Below are 19,131 nucleotides of genomic sequence, written 5' to 3' on the forward strand. Positions count from 1 at the left end.
TTTTTTAGGAGACCATAAGGGTGCCGCGAACTGAGAAAGTTTGGGAACCACTGGCCTGGGGGAATATGGGGAGCTTTTCCTAGTCCTAAGTAACTCTCCAACTCACTGCAGATTTCTGTGGAAATTTCCACAAACACAGTTCATTTTCTTACCACTACTTTAGTGGACAGTGGAGCATCAGAAAGCTTAATCGACCAAGAAATCGCAAAGAATTTCAAGATGGCCACTATAACCCTAGAAACTCCTGTATATATTTCAGGTTTGAATGGAACCTTGCTCTCTGGGTGACCTATAAGGTTGAAAACTGCCCCTCTCTCCTTACAGGTGGGTTGACTACACTCTGAGGTCATCTCCTTCTATGTTGTCAAGTCTCCTAATTATACTGTTATAATGGGGTTCTCAAGGCTGTTTCTACATAATCTACAGATTGATTGGTCACACAGACAAATCACTCATTGGGGTGACCCTGTACACAATCTTGTATCTTACTCCCAGTGAGGTTGGCTTAATCTTAAGCTAATTCTATCCCAGCTGCGTAAAAGGAATTTGCAAATGTCTTCTGTAAAAAAGTGGCAGAATCACTACCACCTCATAGGCTGTGTAATTGACCTCATACCAGGGGCTAAACTGCCTAAAGGCCAACTGTTCAATCTAGTTTCAGAAGAACTTAAGCAGTGGAGGAGTATGTCGCAGAAAATCTGGCCAAAGACCCTAGTCAAATCCTCTGAGTCTCCTTTGGGTGCTGGTTTATTCTTCATAACAAAAATGATGGGTGTGTGAGATTCTTCATAGACTACAAGAGGCACAATTAAATAACTGTAAAGATCTGGTATCCCCTTACACTCATTCCTGAACTGTTTAATCAGTTGAAGGGAGCATGTATCTTCACCAATATAGACCTCAGAAATATTCCTGCGTTCAGTGGCCACGCAGGGCATTACGAATGTCTGGTCATGCCCTTTGGGCTAAGGAATCTCTTGTGGTGTTCCAAGAATTGATCAATGATGCCTGTCATGTGCAAGCTAATTTCTAGGCATAACACTACAAATGTGTGTTTGTGAATTAATTCCTAGTAATAGCTTGATATGGCTCAGGGTTAAAACTTTCAATCGGAAACTAAATCAATGTGTCCCTTTGATTATGTTAAACTCCTCTTTTCTCCCAAGATAGTGCTTATAGATAAGAAGCAAGACCCATGGATGCGGATGAGCACCTTATATCCATTCAATGGCAGGTCGCAAAGTGGAACCATTTGAAAATATCTCTTTTAATACAGGGATATGCACCAAACTCAGACATCTCAACTGCTGAGCCTGGCAGCTGTGTTATATGTTAATGGACTAGGGACTCAGGAAAATATCACATCATATTTTCTCCAATATCATACTTACAGGAGGCACGTGTGATATGCAGATGAAGGAAACTTTGGACTTGTTGTGTGTAAGTAAAATCATGTTTGTAAGCCATTCTCGTAAAAAGTTAGGACAGGGTAACTAAAGCCTGGCTTAGAAGGTGTGTCCTCAACAGTTTTTCCTTTGAGAAAGCGGTCTGTTGCTGTTTTCACTGAACCACCTCCCCTCTGCTACATTGGCGTATCCTCTGCTTGTCCTGAATTTGATTATAGGCAGGGATCTTTCACATATATCCCATGACCGGGGATATATATATATATATATATATATATATATATGGAATGTTTAAGGTATCTATACCAGACATCTTAGATATGTAATAGGAATGTGATGTATTTTTAACCAGCTCCCTACATATCGATCAATTAACTTATCAAGGAATGTAATTGTACAAACTAAGCTAATTACTTAAAGCCAACATTATGATATATTAGATTATTTAGTGCAGATCCTCTTATTTAGTTTTGATACTGAAGGCTTCATCATAGTGATATAGTTATTTTGATATAACAAGTGGAGCAATATCACACAAATAAAAGTTTATACTTATTAATAAATATATTGTTTTAAAAAAAAATATTTTGTTAAGGAAGTTTTCAACATTTAAACAGTATACAGATTAAATTGCAATGATCAAACAGCAAGTATAGAACGATTAAGAATTTCAATGAGAAAAAGAACAATGAGGGAAAAGAAGGGGACAAGTAGGGGAGAAGAGGAGGTCTTAGTAAGAGGAGAGAGGAAGAGGGAGGGTGACGAAGAGAGCATGTTAACATGGAAAGTATGGGAGGAAGGAGGGAGTCTGGCCTGGCATCTTGGTGCCCAATAAGTACTCAATATGTGGTATGTAACTGATATTAGAAGCATCAGTTTTAGTGCTAAGAGGGTCTTGGTTGGTCTGCTCCATAAGAGGTAAGGCAAGGGTTCCAGATGGCTCGAAGCTTGCTGTGGAGGTCGTTGATGATGCTTGTAATATGTTCACAGCGATAGGTCTGCCATATTCTATTAATCACTTCAGGCAGCGTAGGGGGTTCAGGTTGTTTCCAGCTCGCTGCTATTGCACAATTGACAGCATTGAGTATATGGCTCACAAACGCCATTGTATATTTATCAGTATCCGGTATGGGTCTATGTAGTAGAGAGTAGGATGGACAGGGGGAAGTTGTAGTGAGGTGACTATAGATTAGACTGTGAACTCTCTGCCAGAATCTCATGACCTTGGGGCAGGACCACCAAATATGATGGAATGAGCTGCCTTGTCCACAGGATCTCCAGCATAGGATATATGGCTTTCAGGTGGGTGGGAATCAAATACCATCTATATAGTAGCTTATATGAGTTCTCTTTAGTTCGCACACATATAAAGCTCTTGGCGACCCGTGTCCTGATCTTAGCCCACTCAACTACCTCTAGTTCCATATCAAGGTCTTCTTCCCACTTTAGTTCATAGAGGTCTTTGATGAGCCAGTGGTGAGGGACTTATTTCTACAAAAAGATTCTAAAGGTGTGCATTGGTATATAAGCTTGAATGCTGTAATTGATTGGTATAGGTGTCTTAATTGAAGGTACTAGTAGAAATGGCCATAAGGAATGTCATAATGTCGTAGGTCTGCAAATTCAGGGAATATCCGCATATAGGTGCTATGTCGTTCAGAAAACTGAGACCTAATTGGGGCCACTTATTATTAAATATATGGTAAAGACAATACAGTTCTTCTGCAATTTTAACCCACTCTTAGCACTGTTTTCACTATATTACACCTTGTTTTTCATTCATATTTTGCAGCTTTCTTGGAGTTGAAGCATCCATTGATTTTAATATATACATAATAATATTGATGTTTTATTACTGACCAAAAAAAAATCCTGGAGGGCCCCAATATACACTTCTTTCTTTGTTTTTGATTGTTTCCTCAACAGAGTCATAAAACACTAATTTAAATTTACATAGACTTTTCAGTTCTGACACCACAGTAAAGGGAGCTGTGGGACCTCCAGTAGTTTTAGAACTGCAGTGTAACTCTAAGAAATTGTTCACTTTTGGGGAGTCAATCTGATATTGAAAAGTGTCCCATTTTCTGATACTCCAAGCAACAAAAACTTGATCATTCATGAGTTTTATCAATTCTGTTATATCCTTTTTATTTTATAAGAAACCATGGCATTATATATTTGTATGTAACTTGTTAATTGTTTTATCTTAAGCACTGTGGATGTATTTTCCATACTAAATTACACTTAATAAGTTCAAGTCTGTTCTTACAAATTCAAGCAATTGTTTGGTCAAAACACTACATAGTTCAAACAGTGGAGAACATTGTGGCTTATGGTAACTCTGATTAAAGTTATTTGTGATAGATTATTTTTAAAGGAAGAACCTAAGGCTTTCTGAATAAGAGTGTCATCTCTTCACAAAAAGCCTTGGTGGTGGCATAATTGGTAAGGCAAAGTTAGAGTGTGGCATAGATACAGAAGGATTTAATCATTTTAAACAGACCAGGGGGTAAATGTATGAACCTCCGGATTCTTCATCTCCGGCGAGTTCAGCGTCTTCAGCGCTTAAATTTAAAGCAGCGCTGCCTTGTAAAGGGAAACTTCCCTTTACAAGGCAGCGCCGCTTTAAATTTAAGCGCTGAAGACGCTGAACTCGCCGGAGATGAAGAATCCGGAGGTTTATACCTTTACCCCCAGGTGGTTGTTTTTCATTAAACCACTCACACACATCACACAGGTTCAGGTGAGTGCTGATAGTGATAGTGCCCTTAGGGAATTTCTTGGAAAGTAAGCTGTGGTATATCTGGACAACACATTTCCGTGTCAAAACTGTCCTAAAAAAACTCAGAGAGTTTAAATTATTCACCAAATTAGAGAACTGTGAATTTGAAGTATATCAAGTAACCTTCCTGGGTTATATAATTTCCCACCACGGTTTTACAATGGACCCAAGCAAAGTAGAAGCAATTCAGGACTGGAGTTAACCCACTAACTTGAAAGCCTTAAAAAGGTTTCTTGGATTTGCAAACTATTACCAAAGGTTTATAAAGTCTTTCTCCATCATTGTCGCTCCTCTTACCACCATGACCCATAAAGGAGCAGAACCTTTCAAGAAGCTTTGAACGCCTTTCATACCTTAAAAGAGGCATTTTGGTATGGCAACAGTTTTTAGGCACCCCAACCTGGAGCAGCCATTCGTCATTGAAGTGGATGCCTCTGATATCAGAACTGGGACTATTCTGTCTCAAGTCAATCCTGTTGATAATAAATGCACTCTTTGTGCATTAGTGTCTCAGAAATTCTTCTCTACTGAAATGAACTATGATGTAGGCAAGAGAAAACTGTTGGCCATTAGCTGGGCTTTTGAAGCATGGACGTATTGGCTGGAAAGGGCAAGGCACACCTTTACTGTACACACCAATCATAAGAATTTATAGTACGTTAAATCAGCAAAAAGGCTGAATCCAGGAAAAGCCCAATAGGCCTTGTTCTTCTCCATATTCATCTGAATCTAAAAACTTAAAAGCAGATGCACTTTTTATGTGCTTCCTTCAACAACATTCTGTAGTCAAACCTCCATCTTCAATTTTTCCATCCACTAAGTTCTTAGCGGTTCTAACTCGGGATCTGTCTACGAATTTGAAAACCTCAAACTATGCCAAATATATTGTTTATTCCTAGAGGCAATTTGTTCCCAGAGAATCACAGGAAAATAAATTGACCATACATCCAGGAATCTATAAAAATGTACAGGTCTTGTCTTGTTTGGTTTGGTGGCCATCCATGCAAACGGATACAAAGGAATTTTTTCAAGTCTGTCAAATCCATGCTTTAAATGAAAGCATTAAGGAGCTTCCCATTGAATCTCTAATGCCACTTCCCATTTCTAATAAACCATAGTCATCCATTTCTTTGTACTTCATAGTAGAGCTGATTCCCTCCAATGCTTTTACCACCTTATAGGTGTCCATGGTTTGCCTCATCAAAGATGATTTTGTACCTCTAACTGGTCTACCCTCAGCCAAGGATTTGGCCTCCTTATTTATCTAGAACTTCTTCAGAATACCTGGGAGTCACAGTTCATAACAAGGTTCTGGAGATCATTCTGCTCAACCCTTGGTGTGGAACTTAATTATTTATCTGCCTATCACCCTCAGACTAAAGGACAGACAGAGAGAGTCAATCAAGTCCTTATCCAATATCTCCAGTGTTATGTGTTCCACCTACGCAACAATCGGGCCAAGGCATTACCATGGGCAGAATGAGCGTATAATAATACCCCCCCACACACACATCTACTGGCATATCACCCTTTTTCTGTACCTATGGCTATCATCTTCAAGCATGCTCCTTCTCTGACGCTATAAATACTGAAAATTGGGATACCAAGATAGTTATAAAGAAACTCAAGAATATCTGCTTGAAAGCCAGGGTGGCCACCCAGTCAAAACTATTCTTCAACAAAAGTCATAGGAAATGTAATTTTAAAGTTGGGGATAGAGTATAGCTTTACACAAAATAACATCAGGCTTAAGCACCCTTCTAATAAATTTAGGTCCAAATCCATTGTTCCATTCAAAATCACCATTAACCCTGTCTGTTTTCAACTAGATCTTCCTCCTTCATTAAGGATTAATTTAATTGTGCAATATTTAACAAATAGGATAATTTTTGCATGTCCGTTTCCTTCTCTGTTAGGTATCAGGGACTCGTATGTGCGTCATTATGCTGTAGTAACCGCCGCATATCCAATCTCTTGCCAGCACGCTCTTATTACTCACTGTTCGCTATAGTGTCATGCATCAACAGGATGTCCGTAGCTACGATTTGGATAGTTGCTTAACATCCTGTAGCATCCTTTCCATCTACTCAGCATGCATCTCACTGATTCAGCTGGTTGCTATGTAAATAGCAACCAGTATCTCTTTAACACTCAATACTGCATCAGCCGTGCAATCACTGCTGCAACCATGCAGCTAATCATAATGCAACCTCTGCTTGGTTTTGCTGGCTTTAGTAACCACATCCTGCTGCCAGTACAATGCTAGTGATATTTTCTGCTTGAACTAGTGTGACGTGTATTCAGACTTGTCTTAGCGCAACAGAGTACTGAGGAATGTAACAAGTTCCACGGAAATGGAGCTGTTAAAGGTGAACATCTTGCAAAGCGGTTCTAGCAGTTAAAAGATCACATGCTACTCTGTCCTTAACACATACTTGTTGAAATACTGGCTTTTCCCATTTCTTAACTACTCTACTTGCTCAACTTCAAATAATTTGAAATTACTACTCCAAGGTACCCTTTTCTCTGTTGTTGTTAAAATATCCACCTTGCAAAAATCAACTACCCTTTACTCAGACAATAATCCTGCACTAAACTATTATTGTCAGTTTTAGGGGCGTATTCAATTGTTCCTCCGGCCGCCGGAAAAACGAGCGCTCTAAAACTATTACCGTTAATACGGTAATCACTCGCTGAATTTCATCTCGCATATGAAATTCAGCGCGTAAACTATCGTATTAACGGTTTTTACGCGCAATTTTACCGTATAAACGGTAATAGTTTTAACGCGCTCGTTTTTCCGGCGGCCGGAGGAACAATTGAATACGCCCCTTAGTGTCTAAAAATCTCTCTCTTGTAAGGGAAAGATGTTCTCTTAAGACACTGTGATAAAGAGGAAGGGATAGCATTTTTTTTCAGTAGGATGCACATTTCAGAGGGAAGTCCCAATCCTATCTTCATTATCATCGGCTATTTATATAGCAACACTAATTCTGCAGCACTTTACAAAGAACTCACATCAGTCCCTACCCCATGGGAGCTTACAGTCTAAATTCACTAACATACACACAGAATAGTGTCAATTTGATAGCAGTCAATTAACCTACTAGTATGTTTCTGGCGTGTTGGACGAAAATCGTAGCACCCAGAGGAAGCCCACGCAAACATGGGGAGAACATACAAACTCCATACAGATAAGACCATGGTCGGGAATCAAACTCGTGACCCCAGTGCTGTGAGGCAAAAGTGCAAACCACTAAGCCACCATGCTGCCCAAATAAGTTGCTGTGACCTTTTATGCCTAAAAGCACGAAGGAGATATCCAACAACATGTCAAGGAAAATTGCCACAACATTGCAATTACTAGAACTTGTTTGCCTCCAGCAGTTTTGTAGCCAAACATTGTTTTCTTTCAAAATTATCAAGTGCCCAGCATTGCCAAAACCCTTAACAACACTGTTGTTTAAGTGCCTAACCATTCTAAGATAGGTTTACCAATGATACCTGTCCTTTTCACTTGGATAGACTTATGGTAGTACTCTTTTAGGGGAAGTAATATGCCAGATTGTAGAAAAAAAGGGAGAAACAGCAGGTAGGCTGGAGAAGCCATCATGGACTAGAGCCAAAGATCTTTACAAAACTGTGTTTTTTCAATTACCCATTTTTACTTCATGCTTAGTTTGCTTTATACACAATGGAACCCGCCCAGCGGGAAATAGTTAATAGTTAATGTAGGGAAAAATCTAAATGCTACATTTTATAATAAGACCCTGCATAAAAGGGGTTTTGATTTAATACAATAAATAATTATTTACTAGATATACTAATTATCTGTAGAGCAAAAGCTTACCTATGGTATTGTGAAGATACAGGGTCCATTAGGTCACTCAGATTGATACCAGGTTCAACACCATTTTATTAGTACTGAAGGTGTACTTTAATACAACACAGCAAAATAACGAGTTTCCAAATATACAATATATGATAGCCAGGAGAGCAACAGTGTCCTGCAGATTGCAGTTCATTGTCTCTTGGTGTGTGATGGCAAGGACTTTGATAGCATCTCTTAAACCATGACCCAGCCTTCACCGATAACACCCTTTGTCTCTTGACATGGGATGTCGGCTCACACAAAGCACTGTCGCCAAAGGCACTCAGTACTAACGGAACTGCTTAATACCCGTAACAGAAAAGTATCTCGAACTGAGCTGACAAATGTATCCTCCACTTGAATCAGATGTTCTTCACTCAAGCTCTCTAGAGTTTACTTACTACTTATCATTAACTTAACTTCTTCCTTGTATGCTTATATCACCTCCCTCAGCAAATAGATGACATCATTTCAATACACATATAATATAACATATGCTCTAAATTTAAATAATTAACATAGTGTTTTTAAATATCATTCAGATAGCACAGGGACAAACAAGATCATTTGATTTAGACCTTGCCCTAGACAATAAAATCAGAGCCTGTTCATAATAGCCTAATTAACATATAACTATAGGTGCAAAGAATTGCTATCCCTGAAATTAACTGTGGTCGACAGTCTACTACCCTTATCTATTGTGTTGATTTTCTTATATGTGTTTATTTTCATGAGCTGAGAGGTAGCTATTAGACGGTATTTGCGCTGCTGAGCAGGGAGGCACAGAGTCTAATGCACCCCCGGTGTTCGCCAGAGACTCCCGCAAGGAAGTTTGGGCTTCGCTGCAGGACGGTGCGCAGGTCGCGTGTCACGGGCACTAGGAGTCTTTGCCCAGGATATCACCAGATGATGGACTTACCAGAGTAATATAGCTGGTATTATGGTTCTCTGGTAGCAGGGTGACAACGGAACAGGAGAAACAGCAGATGGTGAGAGAATGCTCAAGGAAAGTCTATGACTAGCAGCAACTGGTAATGAGTAGATGAATGTACACGAGGATCCAGATGGACAAGGAAACGTGAGGAGAGTCAGTGGTCTGCGTATAGCAAGTTGTACCACTGCTATAGTGAGGAGGAATGTCCAGCAGTAGCGAGGAGGTAGTGAGAGTCAGCGGTCTGCGTATAGCAAGTTGTACCGCTGTCTATAGTGAAGGAATGGAATCCAGGTGAAGGTAGGTAACGTGGAAGTCAGTGGTCTGCGTGTAGCAAGTTGTACCACTGCTATAGTGAGAGGATACTTGAAACTCGTGTCACAGGGAACAGGAGTCAGTGGTCTGCGTCAGCAAGTTGTACCACTACTATATATATGTGAGGAGGGGCACGAGGAGATGAATGTAAAGCAGAGTATACACGGGGCACACAGAACTTGATCCCTCGATGATATCCACAATACAACAATAACTGACCAGCGCTGCTTGATGTATACAAAGTCTCAATAGCAATCCAGGCAATAGAAAACAAAGTCAATGGTAACAATAGCTTCAGTGGATAGGAGGCTCCGGAGAAGAACACAACTCAGTCCAGATGGATATGCAATACAAAAGCAAAGTCAATGGAAAGTATGCATACCGCGGTTCAGGAGAGCAGGCTGTCAGAGCGACGTGCAGGGATACCTGAATGCTGAAGGCCGGCAGGAGGAGAGACCACTGGAGGGTGGAAGCGGTAATCAGGTTGGTGCAGCGCACGGCAGGTAATCCAGAATCAAAGAAGCAATACTCAGGAAGCAGTAGTAAGTGAAACTGGAAACAGGATGAACACGGGAGAGTTGAGGCGGTCTGGTATCCAGTAGTAGTGGTAACGGAGGCAGCGGAGAGCTGACACGATAAACACAGGAGAGTTGAGACAATCAGGAACTCTGAAGTAGTAACGGAGGCAGCGGATAGGAATCAGCTGAGTGCAGGCAAGATGAACACAGGAGAGTTGAAGTGAGCAGGAACTCTGTAGTAGTAACGGAGGCAGCGGATAGGAATCAGCTGAGTGCAGGCACGATGAACACAGGAGAGTTGAAGTGAGCAGGAACTCTGTAGTAGTAACGGAGGCAGCGGATAGGAATCAGCTGAGTGCAGGCAAGATGAACACAGGAGAGTTGAAGTGGTCTGGCAACCACAATAGCAGGAACAGGAATCAGCAGAAGCTGAATACACGAGGAACACAAGAACACCTTCAGAGGCTCATGGGGAATGAGACTCCAAGATCAGGCAACCAGGTAATGATCACAGGTGGTTTAAATAGGGAGGGTTGCCTGATCATCCAATCAATTAAAAGCAACAGGTATTGAAGGCTTGATAAGGGCTGCACATGTGCAGACCCTCAGGATGGCGGACGGCCACGGTTCCTGAACACACGGGAAATGGCACTCACAGTCCGGTGAGTGACATCGCGGTTCCCCGAGTCAGCCACCAGCGTAGTAGCAGAGTGGATGGAGCATAGTCAATCAATCCGGTTCGGAACCAATCGGACAGCGAGGTACAAGAGGAGATCCAAAGAATGGTCAAAGGCAAGCCAGGAATCAGGAAAGCAGACCAAGCAGCAAGGTCCAAAAACGAAATCCAAAGGAAGGTCAGAGGAGAAATCCTGGTCACAGCAGGAGCAGAATCTGGAAAATAACAAGGTGCTGGAGCAGGGTGTAAACAATACTCTGGCACCTTAGTGGTGCCAGAGACTGCTTTAAATACATCCCCAAGGACTCTGATTGGTGTGAGGGGGAGCCAGTGGTCAGAGACACTGACCGCCGACAGGTGAGGCGTCCTGTAGCCTAGCAACAGAACACGATGCCTCTCTGTGCATGCGCATGCAACATGACCCCCACCGTAAACCTGGAAGCACCCCGTTGCTAGGCAATGGGATGCAGAGTTCAGGGCAAGGCAGATGGCCGTCTCCAGCACTTAGTGACAGTGTGGAGACGGCGCCTGACAGTACCCCCCTCCCTTCTCTCCGGTGCAGAATGAAGAGTAGACTGGTCCTTGAGAAACTTGGAAAGACGACGAGGTGTATGCAAGTCTTTTTTGTCAACCCAAGATCTTTCTTTTAGGCCATAACCCTTCCATTGGACTGGAAACTGTTTTCTGCCACGAATAGAATGAGAATCCAAGATACGTTGTGCCTCATGCTCGTCACCCAGGACCGACTTGATGGGAGGAGGTGGAAGATGATTTTTAGAAAATTCATTGAAAATTAAAGGTTTGAGTAGAGAGATATGAGGGGAGTTGTGCACATGAAGAGAGGAAGCCAGACGAAGTTTGGAAGTGATGGCATTAATAACATGCAATATGCTGAAGAGACCAATATAGCCACACTTTGTCCCCTACATGCAGAACCAGATGGCTCCGGAGATGGCGATCTGCAAAGTGTTCGAAGCTTGAAGTAATTTATCCTGTACTTTGGTCCAGATCTTGGAAAAGTCACGGACTACTCCTTTAACGGCAGGTACAGATATACTGGATTTGTCAGAGAAGGTAGGTAAAATAGGGTGTCTGCCAAAGATGGCAAAGAAAGGGGATGCTCCTGTGGATTCGTTCTGATGGGTATTATAAGAAAATTCCTCACAAGAAAGATGATCGCTCCAGGAGGCTTGATGTTCAGAGCAATAACAACGGAGAAAGGTCTCCAAATCTTGGTTAACCCGCTCAGTTTGACCATTGGTCGGGGGGGTGTTTGAAGAGAATTTTAACTGGAACCCAAGATGACCACAAAAAGATCTCCAAAACTTGGAGATGAATTGTACACCCCGATCAGAAATGATCTCCCGGGGGCAACCATTAAGACGAAAGACATTCTTGATAAAAAAAAAAGGCAAGTTCTGTAACATAAGGTAACTTTTTAAGAGGGACGAAGTGTGCCCATTTAGAAAAGTGGTCCACTATCAACCAAATGGTATTGAAACCATGACTATTAGGGAGGTCCATAATAAAGTCCATAGAAATGCTGGTTCATGGTGATTCTGGGACCGGAAGTGGTAGAAGAAGACCGGCAAGAGACAGCCTGGGGGTCTTGTGGCGTGCACAAATGTCACAGGCAGCTATGAACTTGTGGACATCAGAGCTTAAGGAAGGTCACCAATAATTATGGGACAGAAGAGCAATGGTTTTCTTGGTGCCACCGTGACCAGCAAATTTGGAGTCGTGAGCCCAAGCTATAAGTTTGGGGCGAAGGTGAAAATCCACAAAGGAGAGCCCAACAGAAGAGTCTTCCGAGAGGACTTGGTCTAAACTAGAATCTTGAGTGGTAGAAATCAGACGGATCAAAAGACCTAGAAAGGGCATCAGCCCTGGCATTCTTAGACCCTCCCCGAAACGTCAAGATTAGTTGGAATCAAGAGAAAAAGAATGGGCATGCCAAGGATTCAGACATTGCGCTGACTGTAAATAGATGAGATTCTTATGATCCGTGAATACAGTAATAGGATGGAGAGCTCCTTCTAGAAGATACCGCCACTCCTCCAGAGCTACCTTGATAACGAGAAGTTCCTTATCACCCATGCCATAGTTAGCCTTGCAAGGAGAGAATTTCTTGGAGTGGAATCCACAGGGAGTGAAGGTGCCGGCAGAATTCTTCTATGAAAGAACTGCACCCACACCTGCAGAGGAAGCGTCCACTTCAAGAATAAACAGTTGGAGCTGATCAGGTTGTCTCAGAATAGAAGCATCTCGAAAGGTTTCTTTCAGGGGTTTAAAGTAGAGATGCACACTGACCCCCGTGTTTTGGTTTTGGTTTTGGATCTGGATTACCGTCGTGTTTTGGTTTTGGTTTTGCCAAACCGTCATTGCGTGTTTTGGTTTTGGTTTTGTTTTGCTATTTTGTTTAAAAATCAATGTTTTTGGGCCTAAAATAACCAAATTTAGTTCTCCACCTGTTTCTTGGATAAATAATGTAATTGTAAAGCTAATAAATTATCCAAAAAACAGTTTAATTCCTGGTAGGCCTTTATTAATTCTACACACAAAACAGATTGTCTTCCTCTCCATCTATGAATATTGGCAATGCAGCCATCGTCTTTGGATGTATATTACACCCTACACTTATACTTAAATATGTAAAGAAATGGACATAGGCAGTTTGGTTTATGTCTCTCTAGGCCCCTCTCCAGTTGTTGTAAATACAAAAAAATTCAGCCGTTATAGACTGTACAATATTAATAGAAATGGACAAAGGCAGTTTGGTTTCTGTCTCTATAGGCCCCCCTCCACTTGTAGAAAATACAAAAAAATTCAGCCGTTATAGACTGTACAATATTAATTGAAATGGAAAAAGCCAGTTTAGTTTCTGTCTCTCTAGGCCCCCCTACACTTGTATAAAATACAAAAAATTCAGCCGTTATAGACTGTACAATATTAATTGAAATGGAGAAAGCCAGTTTGGATTCTGTCTCTCTAGGCCCCCCTCCACTTGTATAAAATACCAAAAAATTCAGCCGTTATAGACTGTACAATATTAAGAGAAATGGACAAAGACAGTTTGGGGTCACTCTGTGTATGACACCCTACCCTTAAGGAGAAATTGCCCAAACAGCAGCCTTTCAAGACGGTACGTGATATGGAAATGCCCCAAGTCCCTTTCCTCTTTTGGGTTAGATTGCACCCTACACTTACATAGAAAGTTTTAAAAAGATGTTATCGTCATCATTTTCAGCTTCATCCTCACCCTCATCAGTGTGTACGTCAACATCACAGACTATCAATTCATCGCCGCTTGAATCCGCCATTAGAGAACAGTCAGTACTTGGATGTCTTTGATGGTGAAGGCCTTCCTCGTGGAAGATGTAGTTCATTTTTATAAACATCATTTTCTCAACATTTTTGGGAAGTAACCTTCTACGGTGATCACTGGCTAAGTTCCCTACTGTGCTGAACACTCATTCAGAGTACACACTGGAGGGTGGGCAGCTTAAGTACTGCAAAGCAAGTTTGTACATGGGTTTCCAAATGGCCTGCTTTTCTTCCCAGTAAGGAAAGGGACTGTCTGACATTTCCATATCAATTACCTCTTGAAAATAATCCTCCACCATCCTTTGCATATTAATACTCATATTGGATGGCGTTATGGGCAAGGTCACAAATTTGTTTGAAAAATCCTTCAAACCAGCCCTGCTTCTTTTTTGAAAATTCAATTTTTTACGAGCAGCAGCTGCTTGAGAAACTGAAGGAGGACACGTCGTCAAGCAAAGGCTCAGTTCAGCGGACAACTTGCTGAGCAATAGCTCCTTGCAAAAGTTCACATCTTGTTCATTTTGAAGCAAAGACTCAATGTAAGTCTTAAACCTTGGATCAAGCACAGTGGCCAAAATGTAGAGATCCAAGTTCAAGATCTTAATAACTCGAGGATCATTGTGAAGCGAATTAAGTACTTGATCGACAAGGCCAACATACAATGCGGAATTGCTCGCTTTCATCTCCTCCTTCAGTTTCTCAAGCTGCTTTTCCAATAGTCTAATTCCAATTGGCTCAAACTAGCAGAATCTGCACTCACTTCACACGTCACAACTTCAAATGGTTTCAGCACCTTGCACAGCACTGAAAGGATTCCCCACTGTGCAAGAGTGAAATACATGCCCCCACCTTCCCCAATGTCATGGCTTGTGCAATACGCTTGGATGGCTTTGCGCTGTTCTTCCATCCTCTGAAGCATGTACAGGGTGGAATTCCACCTAGTTACCACCTCTTGCTTAAGTTGGTGGCAGGGCAAGTTAAACTGCTCTTGGAGCTGCTGCAATCTCCTACATGCTGTGGCTGAATGCCTGAAATGGCCTGAAATCTTACGGGCCACCGAAAGCATCTCCTGCACCTCACGGTTATTTCGTAGGAAGCTCTGCACCACCAAGTTGATGGTGTGAGCAAAACACGGAATGTGCTGGAAATCACCCAGCTGTAATAGCTCCCATGCCCCTCCAAGCTTCTCGAGATAATTGCCTACACACTTTCTTACAGCAAACAACCTATTGAATCCTCTTCAGTCAGGCTTTCGCTCTCAACACTCCACAGAGACTGCGCTGACCAAAGTTGTCAATGATTTGATCACAGTAAAAAATAATAACCAATACTCTCTTCTAATTCTCCTGGATCTCTCTGCTGCATTTGACACTGTTGACCACTCTCTCCTCATACAAACACTGCAATCCCTAGGTCTTGAAGGCACTGTCCTATCCTGGTTCTCATCCTACCTATCTAATCGCTCTTTCAGTGTTAATTTCTCTGGATCCACCTCTGCTCCGCTTCCTTTATCAGTTGGAGTTCCACAAGGCTCAGTCCTAGGTCCTCTGCTATTCTCTATCTACACTACTTCACTCCCAGCTCCCATGCCCCTCCAAGCTTCTCGAGAGAATTGCCTACACACGCCTTACACACTTTCTTACAGCAAACAACCTATCGGATCCTCTTCAGTCAGGCTTTCGCTCTCAACACTCCACAGAGACTGCGCTGACCAATGTTGTCAATGATTTGATCACAGCAAAAAATAATAACCAATACTCTCTTCTAATTCTCCTGGATCTCTCTGCTGCATTTGACACTGTTGACCACTCTCTCCTCATACAAACACTGCAATCCCTAGGTCTTGAAGGCACTGTCCTATCCTGGTTCTCATCCTACCTATCTAATCGCTCTTTCAGTGTTAATTTCTCTGGATCCACCTCTGCTCCGCTTCCTTTATCAGTTGGAGTTCCACAAGGCTCGGTCCTAGGTCCTCTGCTATTCTCTACACCACTTCTCTTGGAAAACTAATAAGCTACTTTGGATTTCAGTATCTTCTCTATGCGGATGATACACAAATTTATCTATCCTCTCCTGATCTTTCACCATCTGTGTTGTCTCGCGTTACTGACTGTCTTTCTGCCATTTCATCTTGGATGTCTTCTCGCCAACTCAAACTCAATCTTTCAAAAACTGAATTAAAAATATTCCCACCCAAGAACAGAAGCTTCCTGCCTGACATTTCTATTTCTGTCGATAACATGACCATAAATCCCACCCCGCAAGCTCGTTGCCTAGGTGTAATCCTTGATTCACAACTGTCGTTTATTCCCCACATCAACTCTATATCTAAATCATGTTACATACACCTAAAGAACATTTCCAGAATACGCACATATCTGACACAAGACACCGCAAAAACATTAATTCATGCACTCATCATCTCCCGCATCGACTATTGCAATTCCCTCCTTACTGGTCTTCCCAAAGTCAGACTTGAACCCCTACAATCTATTTTGCACGCAGCGGCTAGACTGTTTTTCCTTACAAACCATTATTCCTCTGCTGAGCCACTCTGTCAGTCTCTACATTGGCTGCCTGTATTTCAACGAATCCAATATAAAATTCTTCTACCAACATACAAGGCCATCAACAAAATTGCACCGACATACATTTCCTCACTTGTCTCGAAATATCTCCCTACTCAACACCTCCATTCTGCACAAGATCTACGTCTCTCCTCCACTCTCATCACATTCTCCCATTCTCGGTTACAGGATTTTTTCCGGGCTGCACCTACTTTGTGGAATTCCCTCCCTCGCACAGTAAGACTTTCCTCTAGTCTTCAAACCTTCAAGCGTTCACTGGAAACCCACCTCCTCAGACAAGGTTATGATATTCCTCAACCATCATCTTAATTTCCCTAGATTACCCTATTACCATCCTCTACACTGCTAACACAAGACAACAACCTTCTGACCAACATTGCAACACACACAGCCCACTCAGTACTTTTACCTTTGCAGTCTGGCTGGTCCATTGTGCAATATGATGTAGCACATGCCCTTGTGTTTCTAACTCCCATTGTCCTATAGATTGTAAGCTTTCGAGCAGGGTTCTCTTACCTCTCTGTCTGTATGTATTACCCAGTATTGTATTATTAATGTCTGTTCCTAATTGTAAAGCTCTACGGAATTTGCTGGCGCTATATAAATAAATGTTGATGATGATGATGATGTAATGCTTGCACTATATTGTTGGCGTTATCAGAAATGACATATCCTGGGGAGAGTCCAAGTGGTATAAGCCATGTATTAATCACATCTCTTAGTTTGCGTAACAAATTGTCAGCTGTATGCCTATTAGTGAAGCCGGTGATACAAAGAGTGGCCTGCCTGTGACAAATGTTACGTAGTGGTGTACATGCTGCTGCTGTTCCTGCTGGTGAAGGTGAATGACCAACCCAGTTGTCTGTCACAGTCATATAGTCTTTGGTTTGACCACTTCCACTTGTCCACATATCTGTGGTTAAGAGGACAGTGGACAGAATGGCATTTTTCAGCGCAATCTCTGCATTTATATACACTTTTTGGTATAGTTGTGGAATAGCTTTACAGGAAAAATGGTGTCACGATGGAATTCTGTAACACGGACACAAAACCTCAATTAAGTGTGAAAAACCAGCTGCGTTTATTGTGGATATTGGACGCAGATCTAACACTAACATGGCAGCCATGGTGTCTGTGATTCACTTGGTGACTGGGTGACTGCTCTCATATTTGCTTCCCCTAGCAAATGATTGTATCACAGTTAATTGTTGAAATGTAGGACTGCTCTTTTTCTTGGCCTTCCTCTGGGCTGACGATTCACCCCCAGCAGCAGCAACAGCAGCAGCAGTGGGACTAATGCTTACTTCAGAGGAATCAATAATAGTGCAGGAGTCACCCAGCCTTAATAAGCGGGATGCAGGGCTAACTCCGAGTGCTACTGAGGAATTTGATGAGCATGGTGTGGTGGGTGTATTTTGCAGTCGTCGGGATGTCGGTGAGCGGAGGGTCCTAGCTGATGATGGAGTGCTTGTAGTTTTTTTGGAAGAACTTTCAGCTTTTCCCAACACTTTGCCATGAACTCTCATCAAATGGCGTAACATAGACAAGGTTCCAAGATGGTTAAGGTCCCTCCCTCGACTGACTGTGGCTTGACATACACTACAAATGGCTATACAGTTGTTGTCTGGATTGGGGTAGAAATAATTCCACACATAAGAAGTGGATTTTTTGGTTTTATAGCCTGGCATGACAATGGCCTTTTTCTTGTCACGTGCCTGAATTGCTGCCATTGGTGCAGGACTTACACAAACAACCTCATCCTCATCAACATCCTCATTAGTGCCCTCGTCGCCTACACAAATCTCCCCCTCATCCTCTTCTATTTCCATAGTGGCATCCTCAATTTGTGTATCACCGGCTACACTCGGGCTGTTCAGGCACACATCAGCAGAACTGCTGAAAGGGCCCTTCTTTATGGGTACACTAACAGAATGCTCACGATTAGACATCCCACTGTTGGATGGACTCTCCACAGGGATTGGTGTCATTTGTGATTCAGAGCAAACATTATCCTCTAATGCCTTACTGTTATCTTGCAGCTCGGCTTTGACGCGTAACAGTAGTAGTGCACCACTTGTAGGCTCGGTAACATTTTTGGATCTGCCACTAATAGAGAAAGGAGAAGGTCTCATTCTCTCTTTGCCACTGTGTGTGTAGAATGGCATGTTGGCAATGTTTTTTTTATCGGCACTTAACTTTTCCTCAGTTACACTTCTTTTTCTCTTCAACACGGTAGAAAAAATTTGGGTGTTTGTTTTTTTGACTGATTTCAAAAGACTGTGTAGTTTGACATTGCCTTTCCCAGATGACGTACTGGAAACACTACCATCAGGACTGGTGACAGAACCTGGTTGCTCATTCTGCTCATATGTGGACTGCTTTCAATCCATTCTAATCATAAAGCACTTGTAGTGCTACAAATTGTTTTAGATACTGCTGACAAATATGACTTTTGACAGCCAGAAAAATTAATGCAAAAGAATGGGGGACACCCCAAAAGCACTTGGAGTGCTAAATATTATTTTTATAGACTGCTGACAAACAGGACTTTTGACAGCCAGAAAAATTAATGCAAAAGAATGGGGAACACCCCAAAAGCACTTGGAGTGCCAGAAACTGATCATAAACTCTCCTCTATCCTCCTCTTACTGCTGTAACAACTGGTATTAAGATTAGAATGGTATTGAATAGAAACAATAATGTGTCCAATTACTGCTCTG

At 42.0% G+C, this 19,131-nt stretch overlaps 2 protein-coding genes across 2 annotated transcripts in view; one reads left to right on the forward strand and one right to left on the reverse strand.

Annotated features, from left to right (window-relative positions):
- PSMB7 (proteasome 20S subunit beta 7) overlaps window positions 1-19,131 on the forward strand; it is a 979,390-nt gene that overhangs the window by 486,285 nt on the left and 473,974 nt on the right. The window lies entirely within an intron of this gene.
- ADGRD2 (adhesion G protein-coupled receptor D2) overlaps window positions 1-19,131 on the reverse strand; it is a 322,961-nt gene that overhangs the window by 17,322 nt on the left and 286,508 nt on the right. The gene's annotated exons all lie outside the window — the stretch shown is intronic.

Source organism: Mixophyes fleayi, chromosome 9, assembly GCF_038048845.1.
Source record: "Mixophyes fleayi isolate aMixFle1 chromosome 9, aMixFle1.hap1, whole genome shotgun sequence".
NCBI classification, from domain to species: Eukaryota; Metazoa; Chordata; class Amphibia; order Anura; family Limnodynastidae; genus Mixophyes; species Mixophyes fleayi.